The 23,212-nt window shown below is 54.4% G+C and overlaps 1 protein-coding gene across 1 annotated transcript in view; it reads left to right on the top strand.

The window, feature by feature from the left end:
* The first annotated feature begins 1,959 nt into the window (after positions 1–1,959).
* CACNA1E (calcium voltage-gated channel subunit alpha1 E) overlaps positions 1,960–23,212 on the top strand; it is a 410,647-nt gene continuing 389,394 nt past the window's right edge. Inside the window, exon 1 of the mRNA XM_036015954.1 lies at positions 1,960–2,414. The gene's annotated coding sequence lies outside the window, so the exon portion shown is untranslated. The remainder of the gene's footprint in view (positions 2,415–23,212) is intronic.

Raw genomic sequence — 23,212 nt, 5'->3', positions numbered from 1 at the left:
GGGGGAGGGTGAGTGTGGATGCTCTTCTCTCAAGGCGATGCCAAGCCAGGAAAACCATCAGCCTTCTGGTGTCCCAGCTCTTTAAACTCTTTCATTGTGAAAGGAAACCCGAACATTGTCGTGTGAGTACTCCTGCTCGTGGGTGGAGGGAGTCAGGGCTCGGTGGCCAGTGGCGGCGCTGGGTGCCCATACGTTGGGGTGGGGTGGGGGCAGGCAGAGTCCGCCTGAGGGTTAATGGAGTCACTTCTGCTCCCTGCAGATTCTGCAGTTGGTTTTCCAAAGCGGGAAGAGCGCTCCCTCTTTGTCCCCACTTTGTGCTGCTTCTCCCTTGAGAGGAGGGACCCTGACTCCCCAGGACGCCCCAGGATTTACCCCCCTTTGGGCAGGGCTCAAGATGGCCACAAGGAGGCTCCCCTTGAATCTCGATGCTTGAACTGGCAAAAACAATCTTAATAAGGGAAACCAGATCTGCAAGACATTCCACAAATCTGTCAGCCTCTGAACAACTGATGTATAGCTCTGATTTTTTTTCCCCCTAATGCCCAGATGGAGCAGTTTTTAATGTCAGGGTTAGAGGCCTGGCTTTCCAAAAGCCTAATTCATGGAGACCGGACTCACCTCGTTTCAGGGCTGGCGACTGTGTTCAGGACTTACTGACTCAGTGGCAGCTGTCCTGAGTCCTCAGGCTGACCCTCCCAATTGGACCTTCTGGGGGTGCAGGGGAAGGAGCCAGGAGGGTGCAGAGCCCTTGGTCTTCGCCTCCTTCCTTCACCCAGACTAAGAGGAAGGGGAGGGGAGCCCTGGGCCTTGTGGCCACTCAGTTCCCTTCAGTGCATGTTTTCTGGGAATGCCGAGCTGGGGGCGGGGGGGTGCACACGGTATGAACCTGATGGGAATCGCTGCTCTCAGCCACCAGGAACTCACCACCAAGTAGGAGAGGCCGGCTGTCCTCGCTCCACTCTGGCAAACCCCAGACTGAGCCTTCAGAGGACTTGCGCCATCTGTGCCGAGGCCCTAAGGGACAGGAGCCTCTAGGGAGTGGACCCCCCCCACCTTCCTCCTTCCCTGCTTCTTCCTCTGTCTCTTCCTGCCCCTTTCAAGCTCTCTTTCCCTCCCCACTCCCTCTCCCTTTGGTGCTCGGGTTCTGAGCACCTTTTGGTGGACAGTGGGCAGCTGTGTGGGGCCACCTGGCAAAGCCCCTCTGGGGACCCGGCTGGACTGAAAAGATGCCCGGGTGGGGCTTCCACCAGCCCATTTCTGTGGTTGTGGAGGGAAGGATGGGCAAAGACTCGGAAATGGCGGGGGAGAGGGCGCTCAGAAGCGTTCAGATTCAGAAAGCCTTGGAGATGCCAGTCTGACTGTGTTGAGGGCTATTTTATTTTCTGTGCTCCTTAGCTGCCCCCTCCCCCGTCCATTCCCGCTTGGAAACATGGTCTCCCTTAGGGTCCTCGGGTGGCCCCTGGGACCCTCGGAGAGCCTCGACGTCCCTGCAGAGGCAGCGGAGATGCCCCCACTGCGGCCGGGCGCCCTATCCCTGGGCAGCCTCCGGCTCAGGGACTGTTACCCCCGCCCCGGCACTCCTGCCCTCTCTTAACTTGGCTTTAAAGCCCCCATTTTATTCTCTCTGGGTTTAATCACGCTCTCGCCCCCACGGGCCTCCTGCCAAGGCCGTGGAGCCGGTGCGAGGTCCACGAGGAGACCTCGGCACCCACTGCCGCCCACCAACGAGCCGGTGGTTGGGAGTGGAGGTGGCCTGTGGAAGTTTGAGGTCACTGAACTTTCGCAGGGAATCCCTGCCTCACATTTCTCGCCCTAGGCTGTTTACTACACGCACACAGAGCCCCGCCCGCAGGCAATTCCACCAGGCTGCCCCCGCCCGTCAGCCCCGTGCGCCCCGCCCCAGCCCGGGTGTGCACGCTCACGCCGCGCACTGCCCCGCGTCCGCCCGCCCGCGCCCATTCGCGGGCGCCGTCCCGGCCTTGGACAGCTCTTCCTTCCTGGGTTTGGGTCCAGCTCCAGACGTCCCGGCTCCTTTGTCATTCCTCCCCCCGCCCCCCGCGCTGCCCTTCCGGGGGGCATGCATGTCAGCCCTCTTCCGAATTGTCAGAAATTCCTTTCCACTCTGTGGGCGGGAGGCAGGTGTTTTTGGTTTTTTTTTTTTTAACTGTCTCCCTTCTCTTTATTTATTTTATTTTTCCATTTCACTCCCTTACCTCCTCCTGCCCCTGCTTTTTATTTTTTATTTTTTTGGATTGCTCCTTCTTCCCCCTTCAATTTCACCCTCTCGCCTGCCCCCTCTCTCCGTTCCCCTCCCCCCAGGAGTGTTTGTGCTTTTAAAATCATTCAAGGATGCCTCTGGAATACTAGCGCACACTCCTCATTCAGCTGAGCGCGGGACTCTGCATTAATTCAAGGTAAGCCCCGGCTTTGGCTTTTGCTGCGGAGGAAACGGTTGTTTGCGCCCGGAGCCGGCTGCCTGCGGGGCTGCGCTGCCCTCCCCACCCCCCACCCCCGGCCGGCGCTGCGGCTCCGTCCCCGGGTCTGCTACCTGTTGGGGACGCGCAGACCGCGGAGAATCCTTCCTGGCTTGCCCAACCTTCTCGGAATCCTCCTCTGCGCGTTCTTCTTCCCCACGCGCTGCCCTTTCCTTTGCAACTTCGGTGGCAATTTCTCGGGCGTGGGAAAGCCCCGCGCCCCTGGGATTTCAGGGTGTGAGCGTTGTGCCCTTTGCTGGGCGCCCAGGGCTGGCATCTTGTTCACGATCGCGCGTTTGCTCAGCCCGCAGCGAGGGAGGCTTGTGCCATCCGGGAGCGCAGACCGGCTCCGAGGAAGCGCCGGCGCGGCTCTCCGCGAGCCTGTGGCCTTCCTCGCCGGTCCCGCGCACCGGGAAGTTTTGTGGGGGACCACTGGAGGGTAGGGCTCGCTGAGTAGGGCCTGGGCTTCCAGAGAAGTTTGTGCGAAGAAGCCGTGTGTGCGCTTGGAGGCATCCGGGAACTGGTATGCTGAGTATACCCGCCGCGGACGCGCGGCGACCAGTGGACCCGACCAAGGGAGAGGGCTGGGAATTGGAGCTCAGAGGAAGAGGGCGGGAGTGTGGAGAAGGTGGACTGCCTAAAGTGACTTGCTTTTTGACGCGGCCTGATCTCCCTGCGCTCAAGTGGTTGGTGTCCTTTTCTAGACATGGAACCAACCCCCAGCTCTCTGCGCCTCTTCGCTCTGTGTCCATGCCCAGGAGAGGATGATGGGAGACACCAGCCTAATCCCTCCTGAGATCGAGGCTGCCGCCTCCCTCTGGGGACGGAAGGGGCAGTTTAGCCTCGTGCTCAGCTGGGGCCCTGACTCTGGCTGCTCGGAGCCGGTGGTCAGGCTGAGTGAGACTGTGGGTGGGCGACCCATGTCAGGGGGCTTTTATGGTCTCATGCTCTTCACTTTGGAGGCCACGGTGTTGGCTCATTGTTTCTTACCTGCCCCTGGGGGCCCAGAGCAGCTCCAGGCCACAGGCATCACCAGGAGAGGAGACAGGACACTTAGTGCGGGGGAAGTGTTTTCCTGGAACTACAGGGTGTTGCTAATGCTTAAAGGAGAAGAATGTGGCTTTATCTTCCCTGACATCAGAGCCCCAGAAAAGGGACTGTCTTCCCTGGGGCTGGGGGCTGGGGTGAGCACCACGGGAAAACTTCCTGTTGACAGTTTCAACAGAAACCACTAATGGCAGATAGGGAACTTTCTCTGCCAATGTGAGTCTTGTAGGATCGTGCAGCCTTCTCTAGAGCCTGGAAGAGGGTGATCTCTCCCACTGGGCCCCACCCCACTGTCTCCTCACACACTCTGTCTCGGGCCAGCTAGGGTTTCCTAGCACTTTGGAGTTTGGGTCATCATGTGACTTGTGGGCCAAGCCAGGACGTTCTTGGGAGTGGACAGAGACATCCTTAACAATTCCACATGGACAGCGGGGACTGTTCGGACAGCCAGGGACGGATGAGCGCCCCGAGTGACTGCGTGGGGAGCGGTGGGAGCAGCCCACGAGGCGGCTTACGACGCTTCCGTGTTGTGTGTGTCTTGCGTCTTCCTCTCTGGCATGGTTCTTCCTGACGCGGACTTCGGATGGGCTTCACTTCAGTTCCCTCGGAGACTCAGGCTCTGAATACAGATCTCTTTGCTTTGACAAAAATCCCCTTTCCAGGGTGGGCCCTCGTGCTCCAGCCACAGGGATGGCAAGTAGAGGGTGATTTCCATGAAGCCCTTTCTATCTCTCTGTCTGCTTCTTCGTGGTATTTATGAGTCTGGGGCTCCCGGGAGGCTGTCTGCCAGAGACTGTGAGTGTTGTGTTGGTGGCAGCATGACACACAGTGACCCTCGAGTCACACGGTCCAGCTGCTGGACCACTGTTGCCAGACCTCCTGGGCTCCTCGGAGGCTGGGGCTGGGGGCTGTGTGTGTCTGGTTGAAGACACCCCCTGCCCGCACCTCCATCCCTTGGCAGGGAAATGCCCCGTTTTTGCTTCCTGGCTTGTGTGAGGGGGTGACGAGGATTCTGGGGGATGCGTCCGCCCCAGCTCCATCCCCCGGGAGCCCGTGCATCTGCCAGGCAGCCCAGTCCCCGCGGGGCTTCAGGATGCTTGGCTACCGTCTCTTGGGTGCTCGTGGTGTTTCAGCCGGTATGCCGAGGAGTTTCTAGGCTTTCTTGTGATGAGTCCTGTCCAGGCCTATTACGTAGGTGTCTCCATTTTATAGGTAAGGAAGCTGGAGCTCAGAAACATTAAGTTGCTCACGTTCACCCAGACAGCCGGGGCAGAACCGGGGTTCAAACCCCAGGCTGGCTGGTCGTCCCCGCAGTGGGGCCTCTTGGGGCTGAGGTTGATGTGGTCAGCGTTTGGCTCACAGATTGCGTCCCACCCGTTTGGGGTGATTCCAGCGTCGAGTTGGTTGTGCAGTTCGCTTGGCCATCTTGCCTGGTTCTTGACTCATGTTACTCCTGTTCCTTCCTTCTGTCAACGTTGTCCTTTCTTGTCGCCTGTGACGTCTGTGCCCCCACTCCCTGCCCTGCTGCCTGGACCGCCACTGGAGGGGTCTCCCTGACTCCAGTGTGCTGGGTGGCCTCAGGGAAGGCAGAGTGCTCGTCTCCATCGGGGTCCGGGGGTCTGTCTATGCCATAGTGGCTGAAGCCTGTCTCCCGCAGGATCCCAGCCGAGTGGCTCCCGCGTCTCAGAGGCTGGGCGTGGTCTGGGCTTGGCGAGAGCCTCCCGCCCCCTGGTTTGCCCGGAAGTGACTCTGTAGATTACCCAGGGAACCTGGCCACACCCAGCTGACGGGGTCTGGGTCCCCCAGAGCCTTTCTTGATCTTGAAGGCAAAGGTAGAGCCTTACATAGATACTTTAGACATTGTTCCTACCCTTCCATCATTCGCATTTACCCCGTAGCACCATAGTCAGCCAGACCAGGAACAGCGCTGGGGGAGAGGAGGTATTAACAGTGGGGGGCGGGGTAGAGGAGAGAGCATTGTCCTGGGAGACAGGTCTTCTGGCCCCGACTCAGCCCCTGAAGTAGCCATGTGACCTTGGGCAGGTCCGTGGCCTCCCTGGTCTCACTGACCTTGCCTGGAAACGGAGGTTGGGCAGGTGCTCCCAGTATCTCCCAGTTCCCACAGTCTGAGAACCCCAGTGCAGGGTGGCTCCGCTCTCAATGTTCCGCAGACCCTAGGCAGAGCCACTCCTCTCTCTCGGTGGTCCGGGGTGGGGGGTGGGCAGGGGAGCAGAGGGGGCTGGTGGGTGGGAGTTAGATGGAGGCGCCGTGCGGGATGCATCATGGGGAGGAGCAGTGGCTGCCCCAGGTCTCCCACGGGCAGGCCTCAGGCCAGCTCTGGTCTGGAGAAATGGGGAGGTTTATCTGGCCGGGGGAGGGCCTCTCCTTCCGCCTGCCTTATACTGCTTTGCATCCCTAATGAGTTACCTCGCCTTGCATCCCAGTAAGTGAGGGCATTGGGAAGGGCAGGAAACGCAGTGGTCTGCTAACCCACATCTGTAACAGGCCCAGCGAAGCACTGGGGGAGCGGAAGGGGCGGGAGTGGGATGATGAGAGACCCCGGTCCACGAAGAGAAGAAAAAAGGAGACACAGTCTGTGTCCTCACCGCACTGACAGCTGTGTTGGGAAGCTTGGGTCCAGGCTGTTGGACGAAGTGTGCATGGGCCCCTTATTCGGCCCCTGACGTTTTCGTGAGTGTAGTGATCCTGAACACACACCCGTTTTCATGCCCCCTTTAGGGAAAGGGTTTATAACGACGGGAGACACATGCCTGCTCCCTGCTTCGCCTGGGGTTGGCTCTCAGACTCTGGGTTAACAGGCTGTTCTGCGCTGAAGTCTGGGTCCCGGGTGTCAGCCTGACAGCTCAGAACCTGGGTGCTGGCCCAGAGTGGCCCCCGAGTGGGGTGTAGGGGAAGGACCTGGGTTGGGGACAAAGGCCCCAGATGTGAGCCTCAGCTCTGCCACTTAGTGGAAAAACCACAGCCTCTCCCCCGTCGCCCCCCCTCCTTCTCCTCTCCCACTGTCTCTCCCACTCTCCTTGCCTCCGCAGATGTGTCCCGAGTGTCTGTTCTGGGCCAGGCACAATTTGCATCCTGGGAATACTGCAGTGAACAGAGCAGACAAATTTCCTACTTTTGTGAAATTTATATCCTGCTGCAGGAGGAGAGAGACAATACATAGACAAGTAAATTTGTAGGAAAAAAATCAGACTGTGATAAATGTCACTCAGGAAATGAATAGAGAGGGAGGGGGCGCTGACTGGGTGGCTCTTTAGGGTGGGACGCCTGGGAGGGAAGGCATCCGAGGAGGCAGTATGTCAGCTGAAGGCCAGCACGGCCGAACGCCGGAATAGGATCCCCGTCACCAACCCTCTGCGGCCGTGGCGAGGAACAGGTGCAGCTGTATGGACAAGTGTTGGGTGGACTATAAAACAGGTGCCCCACATTTTATATCTCATTAGGCAAAGTTCCTTGAGGGTGAGCACTCTGATTAATTAATGTTTGCAATCTCAGTTCCTAGCGTGGTACTAAATGTGGGTTGAAAAAATCTATGCATGTAAAATTGGGAGTCTAGAGGCAATTTTAAAGAAATAAAATAAAGCCAACTGCCCATCAATAGATGAGTGGATGGAAAAGCGGTGGTATGTATATACAATGGGAATATTACTTGGCCATGAAAAAGAATGAAATCTCACCATCTGCAACACCATGGATAGACCTAGAGGGTATTATGCTAAGTGAAATAAGTCAGTCAGCCAGAGAGCAGCAAATACCAAATGATTTCACGTTTATGTGGAATCTAAAGAGCAAAATAAACAAAATAGGAACAGACTTCTAGATCTTCTAGATACAGAGAGTGGACTGAAGGTTGCTGGGGAAGGAGGGCTGGAGGACTGGGTGAAACACCGAAGGGATTAAGAGGTACAGATTAGCAGTCACAAAGTGGTCCCGGGATGCGAAGTACAGCGCAGGAAACTTAGTCAACACCATTGTAATAGCTGTGTGTGGTGCCGGCTGGGCGTAGGAAGTATCGGGGGGACCCCTTTGTAAAGTGCGTGCTTGTCTAACCCCTAGGCTGCACACCTGAAACTCATACAAAATAATATTGAGCATAAACTGTAAGCAGAAAAAAGGAGAGATGTCTGTGACCCACCCTTGTTCCTTCCACTCCTGCCCCTGTGGGGCTTTCCCAGAGACTTTTACCGCGGTGTCTTGGGGAGCACGGGGAAGGTTCCCCAGATAGCGCCGGGGCAAAGAGGGATGGACAGGGATGGGCAGTTCTGACCGATTAAATGATATTTTTCAGGAAGTTCCAGCTTGCTCCTCTTTCTTTCCAGGGTCTTCTCGGCCCAGAGCAGAGGCGAACTTACCTAACACGGGGAGGAGACGCCTCGGGCTCCTTGTTACCCTCCACCTCCGAGAGGGTGGCTTCTCCTCCCATCTTCCTGTCCCATTTGCTCCCTGCTGGCCCTGGCTCAGCAGGTGCCCTGGTGACCGCAGTCCACTCTGCTGACTGTTGGTTGTGCCTTTGCAGACCTACCCCCCTCCCTGCCACCACCCTGAGGGCTAAGTCAACACACAGCCCACCTACTGGATCCAGTGAGTCAGGCTTTTCAAACACACAGGTGTGACTCACTCGACTTGTAGCCCTTGAGGTGTCATGGATGGCAGCTGAGGGAGAAGGCTGTGTACCTGTCCCTCACCTTCCCATTGCTTCCTCATGCTTCCTACACTCAGGGCCTAGAACTCTAATCCCACGCCCTTTTCTGGGGTCACAGACTAGTTTGGGGGTACGTGAGTGGGTCTTCACCTGTGTGGTGGGGTCCTTCAGGGAGAGCACCCCGTCCTGAGGTGTGGCACCTGGACCAGCAGCGTTGGCATCATCCCTGCACCCTGAATCAGGCGCAGGCTGGGGCCAGACCTGCACGTTTCAGAACCGCTGCTAGGGGCGTGGGTGAAGGCATGCGCCAGGAACTTGGTATCTCTAGCGCCTCTCTGAGACAGGAGTCGTTATTCCTGTGTTTTTTTAAAATAATGTTTTTATTTCTCAATTACAGTTGTCATACAGTATTATATTAGTTTCAGGTGTACAACATAGCGATGAGACATTCCTATAACCTACGAAGTGATCACCGTGATAAATCTAGTACCCACCTCACACCTTCCGTAGCTGTTATAATATTGTTGACGGTATTCCCTGTGGTGCGTATACCCAACGGAACATGACTCAGCCATAAAGAGAATAACATCTTTCCATCTGCAGCGACGGGCATAGACCGAGCGGGTGTTGTGCTGAGTGAGAGAAGTCAGGGGAAGACAAATGCCATCTGATTTCACTTGAACGCGGAACCTAAAACGCAGCGAACCAGCAGACCGGAAACAGAATCACACACCTGCAGGGAGCAGTGACGGCTGCCAGATGGGAGGGGCGGGGGGTGGGGGGAAGGCGATGGGATTAGGTACAAATTGTTACTCTGGCTTCATACAAGGAAACAAAGGCCCCCCGAATTCCAGGTCACAGTAGGTGGTGGAGCCTGGATTTGACTCAAGTCCTGGCTCCAAAGCCAGACTTGCAAATATTGCCGGACCCGTCTGTCACTGGCCCTGAACACCGTGGTGCTACTTGCCTCCTTGGCCGTCTCCAGGAGACCTTTGAGCAGGTGGCGGAGCAGCCCAGACGGAGGGGTTTCTCTGGGTCCTTCGCTGCCTGGTCACCTCTCACCTGGTCACCTCTCACCTGGTAGCGCCGCTGGTTCCTCCTCCGATGGGACCTGAGTGGCGGGGCCGCCTGGAAACGCAGGTGCTCCCTGGTGCCAGCCAGGACCCCTTTTGCTTCCCGCACAGCACACTCGCCCAGGGCGATTCCCTCCCTCATCCTGCTTCAGCCACCGCCCACATGCCAATGACCTCCGAACTGTTTTCCAAGCCTGGATTCTCTCTCGAGTTTCAGAGAGAAATTTCTCTCCAGCGGACTCCTGGACATTTCCGTTCCAGCGCTCCATAGTTCTTACTTACTTTCCCAGACCGAGCGCTCCCAGACTTACTTTCTTCCAGACCGAGCCCGTCATCACCTACCACGTTGTGTCCTCTCTCAGAGAGCCTCGTCCAGCAGGGGCCGCCGCCGGCCACTCAGTGTCCAGGCAGAACTCTGAGAGTCCTGTGTGGCTCCTCCTGCTCCCGTGTGCTCTGTCCCTTCATCTGCATCCTGTTAGTGGGGACATTCTGCTGATTGTTCCTCCTTCGAGCCACAGAATTCTGTCCCTTCTCCCCAGCCTTACTACTGCGAACTCATCACCTCTCTCCCAGTCTACTGCACAGGTCTTGTCTCCCCCAGATTCAGTGGCCATACCGTCTTTCTGAAATGCAGATGCAAGCTCGTCACTCCTCCGTGGTTTCTTTTTTTCTTTCCCCAGAATAAAGTATGTATGGCATGACGTATAAAGCCTTTCATGATTTGCCCCCTCGCCTGCCTCTCCAGTCTAGTGCCTGGATATTTCCTCTCATGTATCCCTATGCGGTGTCCCACTGAGCCACTGCAGTTCCCCGGACATGCCTGTCCCTCTGGTGTCTCGATGCCTGCATCCACCCTAGTTCAGCCTGACGGGTCCCAGCCCCTCCCCCAAGGGCCTGGCTCGCAGTCGCTTGTCCTCCCAAACTCAGCAATTTCCTCCAGGAAGCCTTCCTTGCTCCCCGCCAAGCTGCACTGGGTCTTTTGCTTCGTGTGTCCTTAGTGTCTGGTTGCGTCGCGGTGTCATCGTCAGCCGCCTGTGCAGGGTGTGAAATCTTTCATAGCAGGGATGGTGTTTCTGACCGATGCCTCCTCAATGCTCTGTGCTTGGCAGGTGGTCGGTGAGTTTACTGAGTCTGTGAACAAGCAGAGAAGCCACTCTTGACCCTTCGGCGAATCCTGGTTATCTTTCCTTCTGTTGCAGTGCCATCCTCCCTGAGGTTGGGCGTTGTACTCACCAACTGCGACTTTGTCATTCGTTGACTTTGAAGTGACAGCAAGAGCTCATTATGTCCTCTCAGAGACTGAAGGCTGTGATAGTGAGAGAGAGAGAGAAGGAGAGAGAGAGAGAGGAGGAGAGACAGACAGAGAGAGAGAGAGAGAAGGAGAGAGTGAGAGAGGAGGAGAGAGGAGAGACAGAGAGAGAGAGAGAGAGAGAGAAGGATAGACAGAGAGAGAGAGAAGGAGAGAGAAGGAGAGAGTGAGAGAGGAGGAGAGAGAAGGAGAGAGTGAGAGAGGAGGAGAGGATAGTGAAAGAGAGAGAAGGAGAGAGAAAGAGAGAGAGAGAGAGAGAAGGAGAGACAGAGAGAGAGAGAAGGAGAGAGAAGGAGAGAGTGAGAGAGGAGGAGAGAGAAGGAGAGAGTGAGAGAGGAGGAGAGAGGAGAGACAGACAGAGAGAGAGAGAGGGAAGGAGAGAGAGAGAGAAGGAGAGAGAGAGAAGGAGAGAGAGAGAAGGAGAGAGGAGAGACAGACAGAGAGAGAGGGAGAGAAGGAGAGAGAAAGAGAGTAGAGAGAGCCAGATCCCATGAAGCCTGAAGTGGAAGAATCCAGGCAGATTCTATATTCCTGCCAACTTTGTGTCCAATAATTTTTAATTATAGAAAGTTGAAGAAAGGACTTCTCTGACTCCCATATTTTTTCCCCTTTAGGATAAAGAGTGTGTTTTAGTTATGACTATGTACCCTTCCTATGCTGTCTGTAACACAGTAAGGTCCAAATAAACTTTCAGGGGGGAGCTGGTTCCCAGCTAGAGCTCTGGGTAAGGCTGAGTGTGGACAGACTGAGGGGAGGATCCAGGAATCCGTGATAGAATTCATGTCCATGGCTGTGAATTCCATCTTCATGACCCAAACTCCTCTATCAGTTAACTTTTTCAGCATAGTAAGTCATCCCAAAACTTAGTAGTCCAAAAAAAAGAAAGAAAGAAAGAGAAAGAAAAAAAGGAAAAGGAAGAAATAAAGAAAAAGAAAAAACCCCCAGCCACTTCTCACAATTCCCCGGGGTGGTTGGGTGGTCCTTTTGTCCTGGGCTGGGGTGGCTGGGGCTGGCTGGTCCAGGCTGGCCTCACTCACACGTGTGGGCCTGCGCTGGGCGGGGACAGCTGGGATGGCAGGGGCCTCTCTGCCCCTGATTTCTGGTCTGCAGGAAGGCTGCCCCAGGCCTGTTCACACGCTGCAGGAGGGTTTCTAGAAGCAAACACCAAAGAACAAGCCTTTTCCAATCCTTTGCTTGTGTCACGTTTGCTATTGTTCCGCTGCCTAAAGCGAGTCACAACGTCAGGCTGAGACGCAGTGTGGGCTGGTCCTCCAAGAAGCAGACATAAAGATCAGACTGACTGTGCAAAGATTTAATTAGCGGAAACTGCTGTGACAGGTGGTGGGGAGGGAGCCGGGGAGGCTGGAGGAACTATCAGAGCACCACGCGAGTGTGGCCCTGAGGGATGGACCAGGGAGGATGGTTGGGTACAAGGGTTGGCTGTGCAATCTCAGGCTGCCCAGCGAGGCTGCCAGGAAGCCCCCTAGCCCAAGTCAGCCATCCGAGGGCCCTGCGCCCCACAGGGGTGGCCCGCCTTCATGTCCCTGCGCCGTGCCCTGTGCAAGCACAGTGGCGGGTTTCAGGGCCCGGCAGCTGGGGCTCTCGGTCGGTTGGCAGCTTGTTGTTAGGCGTCTGCCAGGTACATCCTCACGGCCACTCAAGGGCCATTACTCAACAATTTTTCACCAGCCCCAAAGTTACACTCCCAGCTCAGACCTCTCTTTTAAGACCCAGACACCCACAGCTGTCCCCTTTCTGGATGTCTCTGTCCGCAGTCCCAGAGGCATCTGAGCCTCAATATGCTCAGACAGAAGTCTTCGTTTCCACCACCAGATCTACCAGCTTGTCCAGCCTCCTCTGTCTCGGGGGGTGGCGCCTTCATCCACCCAGAAGCCCAGGGTCACTGTTGGTACTGGCACCTCCCCGTGCCCTCAGGTAACCTGTTATGAAACCCTGTTGCTCTCATTGCCTAGATGATGCTTCTAGATCCCGTATTCTTCCCTGCAGCCCCACTGCCACCACCCAGACCAAGCCGCCATCGTCTCTCATTCAGATGACCACAACAGACTCCTAACTGATCTGTCCCCTTCCTCTCTGGTCCCTTTCATGGGTCCATGCTCCTCATGGTCACTCGCATGGTCCTGAAGAATAAACATGATCGTGCCGCTCCTCAGCCTAAAGTCCAAGACCTTGGCCGTGGCCTCTGTGCCCCACATGTTCTTGCCCCCTGCTGTCTCCTGCTGCAGCTCCTACCTTCCCCTCTTCGCCCACCACCCTCTGGCCACGCTGGACCCCTTTAGAATGTGCCGAGCTCCTCCTCACCACAGGGCCTTTGTCGGGGCTGCGCCCCCCGCTCTAATCCTTCCAGCCTCTTATTCCTCGGTCACCTGGTTCACACCTGTTCAGTGTTCAGTTCTGAATTTCAGCGTCATTCTTCAGTGAGACCTTCCTCGACAGCTACCTGCTCTCACAGTCCATCCGATGTGGGCCCTTCCGTTGCTTCTTGCCGCGCCCTGCACTCAGCTCAGTTTGTGTGTGCGCGTTTAACATCCTGCCCCCCAGGCAGAAAGTTCCCGGAGGGTCGGGAGCACGTCCCTCCCGTTCATGGCTGGGTGCCAGAGCTCGGCACAGTCCCAGCTCCACAACACGGGGTGAATGGCTACAGGTCCAAGGGAGTGAGAGGGGGTGGGGTGGGGGAGACTGGATCTTGTGGGGGTTCACCCCGCCCAGTCCCTGGGTCAGGAGAGGGAAGGATGCGGGACACCCAGGAGGAATTGGCGGTGCTCTGCTTCTGTGAATGTGAACTCCTTTAGGGGAAGATTGTGCCAGGGCCCAGCACTGTTGCTCTTTGCACCCTCTTTGCTTCCCCCTTCACACTCCCCCCACCCCCTCCCTTCACCACCAGGCTGGGGATGTTGGCTCTGTACTGAGCAAACCAGCCCCCAATAGGACAGTGTTGACTGCAATGGGCCAGAGAAGCCGGGGCCTGCAGCTCACCTGCTGACCTGGGAGGGTTGCCTGGTCCCAGATCTGCATTCAGCCTCCAGCGGCCTCTGGCTTCTGCCCACCACCCCTCCCTATCGTGGCCGCCTTCTCCAAGGCCTCTCTCTTCCCCTGTTCTCTGCCTTCCTCAAAGGCGGAAGCATCTCAGAAATGTCAAAGCAGACGTTGGTTGTGTTGGCGAGGCTGCCCGCCCAGGGAGCCAGCCGAGCTGAGCGCCCGGTCAGGTCAGCCTGCAGGAAGGTGCCCGGGAACTGGGGAGCCACAGCCGAGTGAGCTGCGTGGCTGCAGCAGCTGTCCCCAGCTTCTGTCATGCCCTCTCCCCCTGGGGGTGGTGGGGGTGGTGGTGGGACAGGGCTTGCTGGCATCCTAGAATTGTTGTTAGAACTCTGTTGCTGGAACATAAAGCTGCCCCGCTGCCTGTGACCGGGTCCTTTGTGGGTGTGGAGTGTGCAGGGGTGTAGATGAGCAATAACCAGGCTGATGATGGGGGCTCAGGTGTGTGGTGCGGGCTTACAGGACCGGCCCTGGGCTCGGGCAGCTTCCGGGTGGGGCCCTGGCTGCCCCATCCATTGCTGAGTAGCTCTGCACAGGTGACTCATTGCCCCTGAGTCTCAGCTTCTCTAAATGTAGGTAGGAGCAGGATGTACCTCACACACAGGATTTGCGTGGAGTTGGGATCAGTATAAGCCATCAACAGATATTAGTTAGAGACTCTGAGACTTGTTTAGGATCGGGGGATGGTGCCGGGCTCCGAGGGGGAGGGGCGGCAGGGCAGAGGGCGCAGGGCGGCACTCAGTAAACGCACGTGAAGACCCCTCAGGGAGGCAGTCCTTGACATTGCCTGGATCCCATGTCCTTTCAGGCCTGGCTCCAGTGGGGATGTGCGATTGTGAGGGTTGGGGCAGGGGTGGGGGGTGGGGGCTGCTGGTTTTTAGACGCCATTCAAACCAGTAAGGCAAACACAATCCAAATTACAGCCCATTTTATTGCTTTATTCCGAGTTTTAAAGTTTTCATAGCAAAATTCTCAGAGCCCAGATATGAAGTACCGGCGAACTAATTTGCTTCGGAAACCCAGGGCCTGGGAAGCAGCTGTAATGTTCGCTGTTCTGCGGGGAGCAGCTCTCGGGAGCTGTGCTGCTCTGTCGGGCCCATAAAGCTGGAAGGTGCTTGAGGTCTGCAGTGCCGTGAACCTGCCGCTGAAGAATGTTAATCCTTGGTTTCACTGGCCCAGAAGAAATCTCCTGTTTGGGAGGCGGGTAGGAGGGGCCCATATCGACATTTAAAGGAGCCCTAACAGATATAATTATACCCAAGACCTCAGCCAAAATCCAGTCCCTCAAAAAAGTATTAAACCTCTGGTATAGTGCCTCTTAACCTTTGAGCCAAAGAAGTTTTTGGAAATGTAATGAAGGCTGTGGGCTTGACCTGGTAAAAGGCACACCCCAAATATTCATAGAACACGAGGGGCCCCCAGGGCCTCATGAAGCCCTTGGTGCTCGGAGCCCGGCCAGATTCCCATATCTGGACTGTCCGCAGCGTTGCGAGTCACCAGAAGCCTGGGCAGAGCTCAGAGGACAGCGCCAGGTGGACAGGCAGGCAGGCCTGGTGGGGGCTGGGGCCCCTTGCTGAAGCATCACCTCTGCTGTACGGTGCTCACGCCCTCTCTGAGGGTGCCTCCTGCACTCCACAGTGACAGGGGCTCCCTCTACAGCTGGGAGTCCAGCCGCCCTGCAGAAAGCTGGCAGTGGGTCAGCGTGGCCATGGGATGTGGGGGCAGGGACACAGTGAAGGGTGGTCTGGGAGGTAGATGACGTCACTCCAGGTCTTCCCAGCAGGAACTTCTCGTGGCTCTGTGGAAGGGGCTTCCTTGCCCTCAGGCCTCTGCTCACACTGCTTCCCATCCTAAAATGCCCTGCTTTCCCCATCTGGCTGTGCTCCAGGGTCTCTCCTCCTCCAGGAAGCTCGCTTGGGGCACCTCTCCCAGCGCACCCCCGCCACGGCTGCCCTAGACCAGCGCGGCACTGTGGCCATCACACCCTGAGATGTGTGTTCTCGTGCTGCTCTCAGCGTTTTGGCAAACTTTTCAGCTGCAGGACTGACTGCGAAGTTAGAGGGTGGCTTCTGAAGGTTGGGGCTGCACCCTCTGCCTGGCTGCCCAGAGGCTGCAGGGGGCGGTTGAAGCGGAAGTCAGCCACGTGACGTGGGAGAGCAGCCAGGGAGCAGTGAAATGCCGCTGACAGCCGTGGGCCGTGGCGGGGACCGCGTCTTCAAACTCCTCCTTCCGCCTCTGGAAGTCGTTTCATTTCTCCTTGTATCCGTGCAGGACAGTTTCTCCAAAGAGTTGTTTGCAGTTGTTGGGTCCAAATTCTCTCTCCCTTTGTTCTCTTCTTTTCAAGTTAGCTTTTTTTTTTATTGTGAAAATTTCACACACAGGCTAACATAGCGAGAATAGTATTATGAACCCTCAAGTAGTAAGGCCCAGCTTCAGTAACGATCAACTCATGACCAGTTTGCTTCACCTGAAAATCTTCCTTCTCTCCGTCTGCACTGGGTTGTTTTGAAACCGGTCCCAATCCTCATGTGATTCTGTTCATAAATATTTAAGCACCAGTCACTACCGGGTAATGGGTTAGAAACATAACCATAATAGCATCGCCACACTTGCCCAAGTTAACAATAGTGCCGTAATACCTTCAGGTAGTTAGCTGGCATTCAGATTGCCCCAATCATATACTTTTTTTAAGCAGTGGGTTTGTGTGAGTCAGAATCCAAAGAAGGGTCACATATTCTATTTAGCTGAAAGGTTTTAAAAAAGAATCTTATTCTGTAGGTTCCTTCCCTCATTTTGCTTTTAGCCTTACAGTTTATTTGTTGAAGAAACTTGGTCTTTTTTTTTTCTGCAGATGTTCCCACATTCTGAGTGTTGCTGGTTGCACCCCCTCTGTTGCACGATTTTGTCCCCTGCGTTGCCTATACATTGGGCTTAGTTCCCTCTGCTTCAGAGCTGGTTTCTTCGTTGTTCTGCAAGATGGCCTCCGGGGGGAGTGTGTCCTTCCACGGGAGGCTTTTCCTGTCCGGTGTTTTCCCTTCTTGTGACAGCAGCAGCCACCGAGGATCACTGCCTGGATCAGAGTCGACGAACCTTTTCTATAAAGGGCGAGACAGTAGATAGTTAGTCTGTGGGCCATGGTGTCTCTGCCTCAGCTACTCAACAGGGCCGTTGTAGTGCGGAAGCAGCCCTAGCTGATACATACATGAATGGGCATGGACGGGTTCCAATAAAACTTTATTTACGAAACATAAGCAGGCCAGATAGAGCCCAAGAGCCATGGTTTGCTGACCCCTGCCTGCATTGCTCGTTTCATTAGAGGGCTTATAAAATGTGGACCTTCTGTTCCTGTCGTGCCTTCCTCACTTGTTAGGATAATTTATAAAGAGAGATTTTCCCTACACTATTTGGCTACCCCCATTTTTTGAACCCTCTTTAAAGAGGCTCCACTTTGACCCCACACCCCAAGTTTGTTCTTTCTAAGGTCATCGGTGGCCATCCTGTTGCCAGATCAGGTGGTCAGTTTTCAGTTCTCCTTGAGATACCTGATCAGCCAGCCGCCAGATCACAGTGGACCAGTCCTTCCTGCTTGGACCGGCTTTCAGCACACAGTGCCCTCTGCTGGGGTTCTTCCCGCGCCGCTGGCCACTCCTCCCCCGGCTTGTGGTCATTTTTCCTCATCAACCCACCTGTGAGGCTTGGATGCCCCCTGCTCGGTCCTCAGACCTCTTCTTCTTTTCATCGATACTCACTTGACCAGAGCTCTATATGCTGAGTTCTGAATATTAAATATATAGCTAAACATATGCAGATATCACATATTATACCTAACAAGATATTTAGCTCTAGCCTGTCTTTTCCCTGAACCGTGTGTGTGTCTCTCCAGTTGCCCGTGAGACATTCCCACATGGACTTCCAAGGCACATGTCAAACCTTCTGTGTCTGCAAAACCTGCTTCTTTAATTTCGCTCTGTCAGTTAACGAGAACTCCATCTTCCTAGTAGCGCAGGCCAAAAAAATCTCAGTGTTGTCCTCGACACCTTTTTTCTTTCGCTCCCTGCACCCAGTCAGTCCGCAGATCCTTTTGGCTCTGTCTTCAGAGTGTATCCATGTCTCACCACCTCCACTGCCACCACCCTGGTTCAGGTTACTGTCACTGCTCTCCGGGATTGTCGTGACAGCCTACTGCCGACTGAAGCCAGTGGCCGTGTTTCCTTACTTGGAGTGAATGTTCACCCCAGCGTCCCGAGGGACTTTTTAAAAACTTTAAGTCAGGATATCTCACTCTTCTGCTGCAAACCCTTCCATAGCTTTCCACCTCATGGAGAGGAGAAGCCAGAATCCTTCAGTGGCCTACACTCCCCGTGGGCTCCGAACCCCTGCCCCACCCCTCACCTCTCCGACCCTGCTGGGGTCTGTCCCTGCTCCGGTCACGCAGACTCCTGACTGCTCCGAATGTGCTGGGCACACTCCCAGCCCCTGGCTCTTTGCGCTCGTCCTTCCCTCTGCCTGGGATGCTCCTGGGCAGGTGTCTGTCTGTGTGGCTTACCCTTCAGTGTCTGCCGAAACGTCACCTTCTCAGTGAGGCCTCCCCGGCCGCGTGGCTGTTCCTTCCACCTCTGCACCCCGGGAAAGAAGAAAGTCAGGACCTCGCAGAGACAAGCTGGGCTGTCTCTCCTCTGACGCCCGTGGGGAAGCAGAATGGCTAAGGCCACTCGGGAGCATCTGCCCACCCTCCCTTTCCCTCAGCCCCCGCTCAGCCCTGCACTTGAAGTTGGACTGCTGATGACATGTTGAGTGAGGCCGAGAGGGGACAGCCTCTCTCTCCGTGCAGGACCCCCTCAAAGCCCCTGGGAGGAGGCCTCTTTTCTCTTCCTTAAAAAACAAGGTCTCAGCTCTGGTCAGGTGGCTTACTTGGTTGGAGCATTGTCCCGTGCACCAAAAGGTCGTGGGTTTGATCCCCAGTCGGGGCACGTACCTGGGCTGCAGATTTAATCCGAAGTTGGGATGCGTATGGGAGGCAACCATCCATGTTTCTCTCTCACATCAGTGTTTCTCCCCTCCCCCCTCCCGTTCCTCTCTCTCTCTAAAATCAATAAACATGTACTCAGGTGAAGGTTTGAAAAAAAAAGGCCTCAGAGTCCTCTGGGTCGCTGGGCCAGCTGGGGCGTCCCAGAGCCGCGGCTGCTGTGGGGTACCCGCTCTGGGTTCACAGACCGCCGTGGGGTGTTGTCTTCCAGGTCTCCACGCGTGAGTCCTGCTCCCGTGTTTGCCTCCCAGGCCTGGGGCCTGGAGCGTGCCTTGGCCTGGAGAAGGGCTGAGGACCTTCTTTGGGCCTTCCCACCCTCCCGTCTGCCGTCCAGGGGCTACAGTGCTTTGGTTGCTCTCCACTCGCCTGTGTGAAAATCCTGTCTGTTGTTTTGGATTTGCATCCATCCCGACATACGGAGACTTGGGGTTCCTGCTGGGGGGATTTGGATGGTGTCGTGAAGCAGACACGGCTGCAAAGCTGACACCCTGGAGGCTTTCCCCAGCTGAGCTGCTCATAGCTCAGTCCTGTTCCTCCCCGCCCCCCTTACACCGTCGCAGGCTCTCTGAGCTGTGGGGGACCCGGTGACCACCTGGACCAACCCTCTGAGTGTCTGCTGCAGCAGGCCTGATAAGCAGCTATCCAGGCCGCCTCGGTGATTTTGAAGATGGCCCATTCTGTTTGCAGTCAGGGCTCATCGTTAGGAAACACGACCTTCCATAATTAAGTCTCTTGTTTTTCTGCTTGATAGGGTAGTTGCATGACTTTTTAAACACTTCAAAAGCGAGGGCTTTAGTGAGAATATAATCAGTTAGGGTCCCCTTTACTAAGCGGGGGGGGGGGGTTTGTTAAAAGCAGGATCCCATCCTGTTCGTCTCCGTGTTCCCAGCCCTTGGCATGGGGCCCGGGAGGACAGGTGCTCAGTAGAGGAGGTGAGGACAATGATAAATGAGGCACTACCACTACTACTTGTTAAGCACTTACAATGTGGCAGACACCATTCTAAGTCCTCTCTGTGCCTCGGAACACCCAGTGCAGTCGGCAGCGTCAACACCACCAGCGTATGGGTGAGGGACCTGATTAATGGTTAAAATCCAGCAAGTGACCTAATTTTTCTGATCACTGGTTTCCCATTCTAAAACGAGCGTCAGGTTCTGCCCTTTCTCCTTAGTAGAGCTGTGTTTACCAAATGAGATAATACCTAAGAAATACTGTGTCAAATAGGTGATGCATGATAAAGGAAAGAAATGTTATTGTAAACTTGAGGTGTTTTGTCACCTTCTGGTCTAGGAGTTGGCCTGAAATTGTTATTTTTTAAGAGCTTGCTGCATTCATATGTAGAGTTTGTCAAGGCTTTATTGCCTATGAGTTCTTGGGGATATTTGTTCCCATAAATGAACAGCACATATAGGCTACTGAATTTATTATGCTGTTAGTCTTATTTCATGCATTTACAGTTATGAAAGTGCTCTTGAAAATCATGCTCCATGTCAAAAAAAAAAAAAAAAAACAACCCAAAGACAAGGAACTCAGGATGCAAGAACAGATACTAAAATTCCTTGATAAGGGGAAGTGTTTCACTCTGAATGTTTCAGTGAATAAACATACAAAGATGTCACCTTCACACACGCAGATGTCTGGGAAGGAAATTTCCTAAAAGCAGGATTGTGGAACCAGAGAGTGAGTTTAACACTTCACGGCTGAGGCCCGAGTTGCCATCCGGGAAACTTGAGCCAGCGTCCCCGCTTTCTGCCCGGTGGCCGTTTCCCTGCCTCCTGGCCGGCACGCACCATCATGTGCGAACGCACGGTTTTGGCCCTTGACTCCCCCAGAGTTTGAAAATGGTCTCTTCTGGTTTCCATGCGTATCTCTCTCGTCGTGAGATTGGGCATCTTCTCAGGTGTGAAGATCCACTTACTTGTCTTCGCCTGTGGAATCAAATCCTTGTGCATTTTTAAAATTAATTTGTAGTTCTTTACATGTGAAGAAAGCTAATCCTTTGTCTAGTTTCCCAATTTGGAGCGTGCCTTTTGAAGTTGTCTGTTTTTATGATAATTTTTACATTTCATGTAGTTGAATGTATCAGACTCTTTATTACTGTGTTTGGTTTTATATTATTCTCACCAGGGCCTTCACAACCACAAAAATTACACATTGAGAACAATTCCAGCACTTCCGTGGTTTCGTTTGTTCCATTTAGATCTTTGATTCACTGATAATGTATTTTGGCCTGAGTGTACGGGAAGGATCCTCCTCAATTTTCCCCCTGCGCCTATTCAGTGGTCCCAACAGTGTTCCTTGAATAGTCATTTCTGCCTCAGTGATCTGAAATCAGTATTTCTTATAAATATCTGGGGCCTTGTTGGTGTGTTTTAAAATTCTGTTCTATTGATCCGTTTGTCCATTCGTACGCCAGAATGTATGCTTTAACTAAGGCAGTTTTATAACACGCCTGAACACGTGGCAGCCCTGGTTGCCTCGCATTACGCACCCCTCCTCCCCAGAATTTCCCTGGGTATCCTTGCTCAGTTACTGTTTCATGCGAACGGTAAACTTACTGATCTCTCCTTCAAATTTATTGGTGATTTTGTTGAGAATTCCTCCAGTTTATAAATTAATTTTAGGGAGAATTTACATCTCCAGGATGTTAAATTTCTTTATCCATGAATGTGGTATGACTTTCCATTTGTTCAAGTTCCTTTCCATCCTTATGTTTTAAATTGAAAATTTCTTCATATATCTTGCATATTTCTTATTGAGTTCATTCCTCGGGCTTTATGTTTTCGTTTGTTACTGTGACGGTCCACACTCTCAGCTGCTGGGGGTCTCATTGTGCTCTTCTTAGAAACTCAGTCACAACGCATGTCCCACCTCCCCGGCCTGGGCGCTCCGTGTCCCCAGAGGAAAACTGTCCTTGGAAGCATTGCCCCTGGTTCCACACCTGGCCCATGATCTGCCATCTGTCCTGACTTTCTGAACAATGGGTTTGTTCCAGGCCCTTTTGTACTTTTCATCTTAAAATCATCTTACATTTGTCTAAAAAGCTCTTCTGTAGATAGACGTTATTTCATTGGATCCTTATAATCTTGAGATGTGAACAAAGAGGGTGTTTATTTATGGTGACTTTAAGGAGGAAGTAATTGCCACTTGGGCAGATTGAGAAGCCCACCTGAGAATACGGGTTGGTGTGGCCACTGCGGAGAGCAGTGTTGAGGCTCCTCAAAAAATTATAAATGGGGCTGCCTTATGACCCAGTGGTTCCATTGCTGGGTGTGTATTTGAAGAAACTGAAAATACTAATTTGAAAGAATATATGCACCCTCATCTCCGTGGCAGCATTATTTTACAACAGCCAAGACATGGAAGCAGCCCAAGTGCCCATCAATAAATGAGTGGCTAAGAAAAGCTGTAGCACATTTACACACAGTGGAATATTATTCAGCCATAAAAAGGAAAGAAATCTTACCATTTGCGACAGCGTGGCAGGACCTAGAGGGTGTCATGTTAAATGAAATAAGTCAGATGGAGAAGACAAATACCATATGATTTCACTCACATGTTGAATCTCAAGAACAAAATACACAAACAAGAGAGAAACAGACTCAGACACAGAGAACAGACTGAAGGTGGCCGGAGGGGAAAGGGGGTGGGGGGCCGGGCGAAAAGGGTGATGGGATTAAGGAGTGCAGATGGGTAGTTACAGAATAGTCATGGGGACGTAATGACTGTGTGTGGTGCCAGGTGGGCCCCTGAAATACTGGGGGATCACTGTGTAAAGTATATGACCAGCCACTGTGCTGTACGCCTGAAAGTAACATTGAATATAAACTGTCATTGGAAAGAAAAAGGGAGAGAACGACAACAAAACAGTAGTAATAGTAGTGAATAACCCCCCTGAGGTCACACAGGCACAGAGAGTCACAGCCTGGGACAGAACTGTGGGTTCGCACGTCCCAGTCCGGCTTCTTACAAGCAGCCCCGCGCTCCTGCCCTGTCCCTGGAGGAGGCTCTGCCTCTCCTCCGGCCGCTGGCATCCCAGTTCCCCTCCCGGAAGCCCGGGACCTGCTGCTTTGGGTCTGTGCGGAGACGAGCAAACCAAACCGCTTGCTGGGAGCACACCCACGGCCCAGCTGTCAGCTATGGCGCTCTGGTGTCAGCTTCTGCTGCCTGTGGGATGTGTGCCGTGGCAGCAGTTGGGAAGGTTTGTCCTGTCATGCCCAGAGGTGGCACTGGCGTGTGGACAGCCTGAGCCGTCTCGTACTGCCGCCTTGACCTCCCTGGGCGAATAATAAAGCTCTGCCACCTTCCTCTCCCCGCTCCCCACCCCCCTTCCCCCGTCCAGATGAGGATTAGAGGCAGCCTCATGCATCCTCCAACTTCAGCAGGATTGGCTTGTGCCCTGCGGAGGTTCGGGGTTCCCTTCCTTCCGGGGAGCCTGCCCCAGGCTCCAGGCTCAGCCAGGCTGCAAGGGGCACACGGTGCTCCAGTGTGCTAGAGATCTGGCCTGCAGGGGCCTGCAGAGCACCGAGTTCAGTCAGCATTAATCTCCTCCCTCCCTCCCTCCCT

Source organism: Phyllostomus discolor, chromosome 14 (genome assembly GCF_004126475.2).
Source record: "Phyllostomus discolor isolate MPI-MPIP mPhyDis1 chromosome 14, mPhyDis1.pri.v3, whole genome shotgun sequence".
NCBI classification, from domain to species: Eukaryota; Metazoa; Chordata; class Mammalia; order Chiroptera; family Phyllostomidae; genus Phyllostomus; species Phyllostomus discolor.
The sequence above is the reverse complement of the archived record's forward strand: the minus strand, read 5'-3'. Positions and strand labels throughout refer to the sequence as shown.